A 9,916-nucleotide genomic window follows, 5' to 3' on the forward strand; every position below is an offset into this window, starting at 1 on the left:
AGACAAAACGGAGAATAAAAACGTTTATAGTCGAGGAGGACTTGGGATAAAACGCTGCAATTGTCACCCACGTCATAGTTGTCATTTCCTTATTGTCATCATAATTGTCCTCCTCCTCGTCGACGTCGTCATCATCATCAGCTACTAAATACATTCAGAAATTGTACGCTGAACATCAATATCGCGAGGCTAGCATAGTAAAAGTCACAATTCTATAAAATACAAAGCTACGCTCTCCATGAATTTTTATATTTATGATTGTTTCGTTTCAAGTGTGTATTACAATCCGTCAGTAAAGGTTTATATATTCGTGTTCCGAGTCTTTATTGATACGAACGTTTAGAAAGTATATCTTTGAATATTTGTTGTACTTTACTAAGAAACTATTCTATAAGGTTTTTATTGTATATATTTGGTTCGCTCTAGTGATGTAGGTGGAGATAAGGCTGCGAACTGGCAGAAGCGTTAGCACGCGGATGTTGCTCGAGTGTTGTGCGTGCAAGGAGCCGTGTGAATAGACGAAAAAAACAACAACAAAAAAACAACAAAAAGAAAGTACCAGCGATAGATCGGGGCTTGTGGGGTCGGAGCTTGACCTGATCATCGCTTCATTTGTATTGTCTCTATATTGTTAATTTCATTCGATTTTTTATATTTTATTTAATTTTTAAAGTCACATTTTATGTAAAACCATATCGCATTACTGGTCCCATCAGTTCTGTCCATTTCTGTGTTTAGCCCTCGGCGGGCAATAAAGAAATTGGTATTTCGTCTGTCTTTACGTTCTTTGTTCAAATTCCGCCGAGGTCGACTTTGCCTTTCATCCTTTCAGGGTCGATAAAAAAAGTACCAATTGCATACTGGGTCGATCTAATCGATTGACCCCCTCCTCTCAAATCTCGGGCCTTGTGCCTAGAGTAGAAAAAAAGTGTATGTGGAGATGCATGGTTTAGTTGTTAGGGTGTTGAACTCATGATCGTAAGATTGTAGTTTCGATTCTTGGACTGGGCGATGCGTTGTGCTCTTGAGCAAAAACACTTCCTATCACGTTGCTCCAGTCCACTCAGCTGGTAAAAATGAGTAACTCTGCAATGGACCAGTGACCCCTCCCCACCCCAGGAAGGAATATATATGTCAGAGAAACTGGGAAACCAGCCCTATGATCCTTATAGAGTAATGTAGTCTATCCATAATAATGTATGATGATATAACAATGTGATACTAATAAACGATAATAATAATAATAATAACAATGATAATAATACTTTCAGCTGTAGGTGCAAGGCCTGAAACTTTTGGGGAGGAGACTAGTCGATCACATCCACCCCAGTACGCAACTGGTACTTAATTTATCGACCTCGAAAGGATGAAAGGTAAAGTCGACATCGGCGGAATTTGAACTCAGAACGTAACGGCAGACGAAATACCGCTAAGCATTTCGACCGGCGCGCTAACAATTCTTATTTCTTTACTGCCCACAAGGGGCTACACACAGAGGGGACAAACAAGGACAGATAAACAGATTAAGTCGATTATATCGACCCCAGTGCGTAACTGGTCCTTATTTAATCGACCCCGAAAGGATGAAAGGCAAAATCGACCTCGGCGGAATTTGAACTCAGAACGTAGCGGCAGACGAAATACCGCTAAACATTTAGCCCGGCGCGCTAACGATTCTGCCAGCTCGCCGCCTTCTTAATAATAATAATAACAATAATAATAATAATAATAATAATAATAATAATATTCGATAAAAATACCGGTTGGTAGCTAACCTTAAAACACAAATTTCAATATTGAGTGAAAATGTCTAATACAAATGTATCAAATAACGATGTTAATGAGGCTGGAACCAAAGGTGAAAGCCTTTCGCCCGGCAAGTGTTCTGTGGTTGAGCAGCGCAAGCTCTGTCGTCATCTAAAGACTGCTTATACACAAAGCCAAAGAAGGTGGGGTAAGGAGGCAAACCGAACGGTAATTGAATGCTGGATCAGAAGTGAACACAGTAGAACTGTTACAAAAGGTGTTCCTCCTAGGCACGGCTAGAACAATCAGGAAAGTATTAGTTGAAATGAACGCGTAGCATGGTACCATAGGCTGCAGGTAGCAAGCCAGCTACGCATGCAAAGCTTTCGGAGTTCCAACAAAACCTGTGATAAAAAGAAATGATAATGATATATTCTGCTTTAAAACAATTTAGATTTCCACATTAGGCATTATAGACAAACTTTTTTTACACAGAAATACCTCCAGCATGAGTAGAGTTATTTACCAATCCCTTTCCGGGTAACCGCGCTACATAGTTTGTTTCACTTCTTTGTCTTAAATTGAGGTTTATAGCGTCAAATATAATCTGTAGTGTTATTCTTCTTGTTCCTACTTTTGATTATGCATATTTTCGTGTTTTATACTTTAAATAAATTTAACCATGGAACAAAATCGAAAAAATTTAACATCATAATAAATAAACCTTTTTGGAATTCAACATGGAATGTCGTAAGTTCGAAAGCCAGAAACCGCTGATGATTAGTATTACTATATTTGGTAATGTTGACTAAAAATAATTGCCACGTGTGAATAATAATTCACGTGTGAATAATAATTCACGTGTGAATTCAGTTGGTGATAGACGATGACAATCAAGGAAGTAAAAAGTTAATTTCTCGCACGTCAAGGCCTTGTAGAATATTCTAGAATGACTTGGTAAGCTTATAAAAACCTTGGAAATCAATCCTCTTAAGTGCCTTTTCATAATGCGGCTGGAGGCTTTGTGCATTTAGATTCACGCTTATTAATTTCCATCTCTCTTCTTTCTCTCTAAGAGATTATTCCTACTGAAACCGTCAATTGTGTTCTAATGCAAATATTTCTGCTCTTATCTTTTGACAATGACTATTAAAATATTTAGTGTTATTAAGCATTGTTGAAGACAATTCTTTCTCTTGTTAATTATTCAACATGTTAAGCATAACGCAACTGCAAAATGGTGATCTCGAACGACGACCGAACGAAGCTACAGTATAAAAAAACAAGTGTGAGTGTTGCGCTTTCAACAACCTTAACAATGGAATAAAATCACTGACATAATTGACATCGTTACCATAATGAAACAATGAATGTCTATAAATTTATGCACCAAAATAAAAATCAGAACAGTTGTAAAAATTGGAATTTCCACAGATTTTGGTAAGTTTAGATTGAAATCATAGGAGTTAATACTTTAAAATTCGGTAAAAGTAATAGATGTATAATTAAACGTTAGAGGGTTATAACCTATACCGTGTGGTTATATGGTGTATGTAAGTGTGCTGTGGCGGTGAATGTGTCTCTATCATAACATACATAGAATCAGAGGCTTGCGCTTATGTGCTCGTGTATGTGAGTATGTTATAAAGTGTGAGCTTCTTATTTCTTTATTGCCCACAAGGGGCTAAACATAGAGGGGAGAAACAAGGAGATTAGGTCGATTACATCGATCCCAGTGCGTAACTAGTACTTAATTTATCGACTCCGAAAGGATGAAAGGCAAAGTCGACCTCGGCGGAATTTGAACTCAGAACGTAGCGGCAGACGAAATACGGAAAAGCATTTCGCCCGGCGCGCGAACAATTCCGCCAGCTCGCCGCCTTCACGCGCACATATTATAGTATAGAATTAATAAGTCTTTATGTTATTTGGTGGCATTTTTTTAAAGTATGTATTTCCTTTTCGCTTACATTTTTGGCAACATAGTGTACTACAAGACTCCAAGAACAAATACAAAAAAATAAATAAATAAATAAACCAAGAAAAAAACTAACATTACAAAATAGCAAACTTTACATATAACAAAAATTGTGTGCTGTGAGGCGAGACGAGTTCTGTCCTCTCCTTTTTGTTTATTTACTAGCCTTTTTCTTTGATGACCTCGCCTCTCTTCACGGTACATAAACTTGTCTTATTTAACGATTTTCGTTTATTGTTTTGTTCTATTTTAGTTGGCGTAGACGTCACTAGTTTCCTCAGATATTAGTGCTTCTTTCTCTCTTTATAACAAGTCTTAAACGAAATAATTTAAAATTTAATATGTTATAATATATATTTTTCCGATAAAACCATAGAGTGGTTAAAATGCATAAGCTACTGTTTTTTTTAAAAATCTTTTTACTTGTTTCAGTCGCTGGAACACCTCTTTTGGAGATTTTAGTCAAATAGACATCAATACTAATTTTAAAGTCTGCTACATTTTCTACCACTCTCTGAACTAGTAAGTTACACAAACGCAAACGAACCTACACCGGTTGTGAGAGGCGAACACAAACAGAGATGCATGTGCACTCTTACATACATGCACACGCACATACATATATAGAGATAAATGTACATACATGTATACACACATGCGCATGCATATATGCACTCACTTAAATACATGTGTATGTGTTTGACAGGTTTCCGCACAGTTTCCACCTAGCAAATGCACTCATATGACACTAAGCACCACAGAAGAAGACACTTACTCAGAACGCCATGCATTTATACCGAACCCGAAACCGCATAGTTGCGAAGCAGACTTCTTAACCACACAGACAAACCTGAAAATAAATAAAGAAATCAAGGTAAAATAAAAATATAATTTAAAATACTGATCAAAGTTAGGAGTCGATAGTTTAACACGAACTTCTAATTAATGATTTAGTAAAATGATTACAATTCGCAATTCCAATTTTTAATCTAATACAAGATGGCCGTAGGTTTTGATGTTATATTTAAAAAAAAACCTTGTAGTAATTATAGATTACCTCCCCACGTCCGTTTCCTCTTACCTCCTGATAACTTGGAATTGATTTCAGATTACAGCTTCGAAGCATTTACTCATTTACCGCATCGTGTATCTGCCTATAAATAGTTGTAGTGGTGATGTTGGTGTCGGTGGTGGTATTGGTGTTTGTGATGGTGGTCGTAGTAGTAGTAGTAGTAGTAGTAGTAGTAAGAACAATAATAGCAACAACAGTAACGGTAGCAGCAGCATTAGATGTGCTATTAATATTGGTTTTAAATTTTGGTTGGAGGCTACCAGTTTCGGGGGAAGGGGTCAGTCGATTATGTTAACTCCAGCACTCAACTGGTACTTCATTTTATCGGCACTGAAAGGATTAAAGGCAAAGTCAACCTTGATGGAATTTGAACTTAGAACGTGAAGACAGAATTTGAACTTGGAACGTGAAGACAGAATTTGAACTTGGAACGTGAAGACAGAATTTGAACTTAAAACGTGAAGACACAATTTGAACTTGGAACTTGAAGACGGACGAAATGCCGCTAAGCATTTTGCCTGGCCTGCTAACGATTCTGCCAGTTAGTCGCCTTATAAGAAGTGGTATTAATATTGCTATTAGTAAATAAGGCGGCGAGCTGGCAGAATCGTTAGCACGACGGGTGAAGTGTTTAGCGGCATTTCGTCCGAGATCGACTTTGCGTTTCATCCTTTCGGGGTCGATAAAATAAGTACCAGTTGAGCACCGAGGTTGATGTAATCAACCTACCCCCACCCCTGAAATTGCTGCTCTTGTGGCAAAATTTGAAACCAATATTAACCGTTTAGTATTCAGATTACTCTGTCAAATGTATTGTTTGTTTATTACCTCCGCCTTAGCGAAGGTGGAGGTATTGTTTTCAGTCGTGTTTGTTTGTTTGTTTGTTTGTCCGTGGACAAGATATCTCAAGAACCGCTGGGTGGATTCGGATGAAACTTTCAAGAATGTTTGACCTCGTGACTGGCACGAACTGATTAGATTTTGGGATCGATCCGGTATCGGACAAGGATTCTGGATTATTTTTCCGTTTTTTTTTTAACCTAATTTTTGAGTGCGGTTGAGTTCATTTTAGTATTCTCGTTTGTGAGAGCAGTCTCTAGTTGAGAGGACGTTGGTGTTGCCTTGGTGGAGGTTTGCGCTCTCTGAGTGCTCTTGTTTATATTGTTTTGAATTAATTACGCATTATCTTGTTGCTTAGAGATGTCGATGGTGTGATTGTTTAGTTTCATAATGACGTTGAAGAGTTGAGGTGAGAGGGCAGATCTGACCTGTTTCAACACCAATATTTAAATATTTTGGCCGGATATGGCCTTTTTGAATACTAACATTAAAGCATTGAGCTGGCAGATTCATTAGTACTCCGGGCAAAATGCTTAGCGGCATTTCGTCTGTCTTTCGATCCCGAAAGGACGAAAAGCAAAAGTCAACTCGGCGGAATTTAAACTCAGAGCACAAAGCCAGAAGAAATACCACTAAGCATTTTGTCCGGCGTGCAATTGATTCTGTCAGCTTGCTGCCTTAATAATAGTAATAATGGTTTTAAATTTTTTGGTACAGGGCCAGCAGATTTTGATGGGAGTGGGGAAGTCGATAACACTGACCCCGAAAAGATGAAAGGCAAAGTCCATCTCGGTGGGATTTGAACTCAAAACGCAATGACAGATGAAATGCTGCTTAACATTTTGCTCCTGTGTGCTTACGACTCTGCAAGCTCGCCGCCTTGATGCAGTATCAGGCAGTGGCTCTCATGGCTTCTCATCTTAACTGATTGAAAGTGTTATCATGTACATGTTTTGTTTTGGTATAAAAGATAGGGTACAGTAAGTATTCTGCTCAATACTATTGATTTGCTTGCTGCTTGCTTTACTTTAATCAGTTGAGCATGTCCCTTAGTGACTGACGATATGTGCATCTCTGACCACGAGCAGGAGTAGTGGGAGTTCATCAAAACCATGTTTTGAGAGGAATTCCTAGAGGTTTGAATAACTAACTCTTGGAAACATAAGTGTTTCGTTCATTATCCTTAAACAACCATTATCCAAGGATCTTTTGAGCTGAATGGGCCACTCAACATGAAGAAAATTCTAACTAGGCATCCAGTTAGGAGGTCATGCGCTGTTTATCTTGAAATAAGGTCGCAATGTAGGCACAAATGGTTGTGATGCATGTGCCTGGTGTACACTTATCAGACGGGTAGTCACGATGGGTATATTGGGCTTCGTACTCTAGTGTCACTTTGATGACGGGTGCTTCTCTCTCACTCAATAATAATAATAATAATAATGGACTCTCCCGTCGAAGATGATGTATGAGCATTCAGCTTTTGCCAAACGACCTACACAAATGATTTGTTTATAATGATCAAGTGTGTGTGTTATACATTAGCTCACTCCCTCCATCAAATCGATGTTACCTGGACAGGTACACGGTGTATCATATGGCAGGTGTCGAAATGATCGCAGGGCAACGTGAGATGAAGTGTTTTACTGAAGAACATAACACACCACCTGGTCTAGGAATTGAAACTACGATCTCGCGATCATGAATGCAACACCCTAACTACTAGGTCATGCGTCCTTAATAATGAAGATGATAATAATAATAATGATAATGGTAATGATGATGATGATGATGATGATGATGATGATTAATTCAACGTACCAACTATAGCCTGGCAAGATTTGAATTCTTCGGTGGTGTCAGTTCTTATGGTAAAAATGCATTAAATGTATCATTCGGTGTTATCTTGTGATCTAGTGTTTGCTACAATTTTTATGAGCAATAAATATACTGCGACATAGACTAGCAAATAAAGCATACCATATCATCGTCGTAGTTTCTGTCGCTGTTTCTGTAGCAAAGGTATTTAACTCTTAGCTACCAGTCCGTTGAATAGAAGAAGTTATTCAAAGAATAGATTAAAATGAACAACATTTATAAGAATGGAAAAAGATCTTCACCTTAAAAGACATAACACTGCACCTAAAATTGAGGCAAATCAAATGCTGTATTACGCCGCTTGTCCTCTACGTGGGTAGAAATTTGGACAATGTACAGAGTAATGGAAAAGTAGAGAAATGTTTTTGAGATGTGGATTTTTTACAGATTTGGCAGAATAAGCTGGAAAGTCACGGTAACAAACTCTGCAGTTGTAGAAAAGCTCAAAATTCAAAGACTCAAAGTCTTTGGATTTTGAGCATGCAATGCACCACTAATCCAAAACTGTTCTGTCAAGAAGTATTGAGGTGAAGAGAGCAAGAAGCTGTTGAAGACGTTTGTGAAATGACGACATCAACGAACGGATTGGGAACAAGAGCCTGGCTGATTCTATGCATACAGGATAATACAGAAGGAACCGGAGACTCATGGCAAACCGAGCTCTGTATACAAAGAGAGCACCAGGCTGCTGGTTGATGCCAGTCTGTTAAGCTGTAAATAGGAACCACTAAAAGAAGCGGTACATTGAATCAGAAGCGTGCTTTTTTCATTGAATCATTTTTTCATTGAATCAGAAGCATGTTTTGCAGTATTGCATTTGAACACAGCATCCCAACTTTTCCAAAAGCTACGATTGACAGCTGTTCATATCCGGTGGTGATATCAGCATGAAATTGTGGTGAAAGACGTTGATTAGTTTAAAAGTTCAATCAACAACATGCTATTCACCCAACTAAAATTCACACATGCTTTCGCAGACACATCCACCGTAGCTCTTCGTCGAGAATGAAACAAAAAACAAAAACAAAAAACAAATGTTGTTGTTGTTATTGATGACGATGATTATGATGTTGATGATGACGACGACGATGATTACGATGATGCTAGGGATGTCGATGACGATGATAATAATGGCGATGATGATGCAGAAGAGGAGGAGAAGGAAGAGGGAGATGTTAAGATGAATGATTATAGTAAACAGGCCTTGAGAAAGGAGTGGAGACGGTATATTATTTTATTTATTTATTTTGCTCCGAAATTTATGAAGTATGATGGTGTATGGAAGAAAAATTACATGAACAGATTGAAAGAATTTATGCCTGGAATTACATACAAGTCAAGCCAGATTTTTCATCATATTTCATCTGTTATGATGAAAGTAAAAGCAAATAGAATTATCAGACAGATTGGAAGGAATCCAGCTGAGTCATAACTGATGTTTTTAGATGTTGATCGCATGCCGTTTTGCAACTCGATTGAAGATAAACTCTTTGGTTCTCCTCTTTTGGGATGGGCTCCTTTTTTTCCCCGTCTAGAATTATCCAATATGAAGTGACAAAAATGGTAAAACTATTAGCAGAACAAATGGAATTTTCAAAGGGCTTATTTTTATTTTCTTTTTGGCGACCTTTCTCATGGATCTTTTATGATGCCTTTCAATGGGAACGAAGTTGCATAAGGTAATTTTCATGCTTATAAAATCCTTCTGTTATTTTAAAAAACATTTTTATTGATAACATATAAGAGGGATTCTAGTGTAGCTTATTATTATTGCATCAGGTATAAATACTTCACTGATTTGCATGCGAAAAAAAGAACATAAGTCACATGAATCCGATTAACAGGGTCCAGTTCCCATAATTCCTCATCACACCGCCATTATATCCTTCGCTCACCCCACTCTCCACCCGTTTCTTAATTCTCGAAGCATATGCATATGTATGTATGTATGTATGTATGTATGTAAAGCTGGACTTATGAGTCATCTTCGTAGTCAAAGCAAGACCGATGATTGACTACCAGGCCGCTGGTGATGGTGCTACACACCATACTAATCATGTCTGTCGAGCATGTGGAAGGGAGTGTGATTCAGCAGGAGGACTTAAACGGCACGCAAAGGTACATGGAGCCCAATTACAACAACAGCCAGCTATTGCCAGTAAAGGTTTTGGATGCCAACTCTGTGCAACACATTGTAGATCTTTGGCTGGGCTAAAAAGTCACATGCGATCACAGCACCGTTAAGTTAAGCTTCGTGCAATGGCCATACTCGATAACGAGGGGGCAGCCATTATCATGTATGTATGTATGTATGTATGTATGTATGTATGTATGTATGTATGTATGTATGTATGTATGTGTGTATGTGTGTATTTTTGTGCTTTTCTCTCCTCCCCACAACA

At 38.1% G+C, this 9,916-nt stretch overlaps 1 long non-coding RNA gene across 1 annotated transcript; it reads right to left on the minus strand.

Moving 5' to 3' along the window:
• Positions 1–452: 452 nt before the first annotated feature.
• LOC149137226 (uncharacterized) lies at positions 453–4,942 on the minus strand. The gene is made up of 3 exons (XR_016240739.1): positions 4,806–4,942; positions 4,500–4,574; positions 453–2,150 (listed from the first exon to the last, which is right to left on the minus strand). It is a non-coding gene; the product is annotated as an uncharacterized LOC149137226 (long non-coding RNA).
• Between the last annotated feature and the right edge of the window lie 4,974 nt (positions 4,943–9,916).

This window comes from Octopus bimaculoides, chromosome 2 (assembly GCF_046866305.1).
Source record: "Octopus bimaculoides isolate indiv1 chromosome 2, ASM4686630v1, whole genome shotgun sequence".
NCBI lineage: Eukaryota > Metazoa > Mollusca > Cephalopoda > Octopoda > Octopodidae > Octopus > Octopus bimaculoides.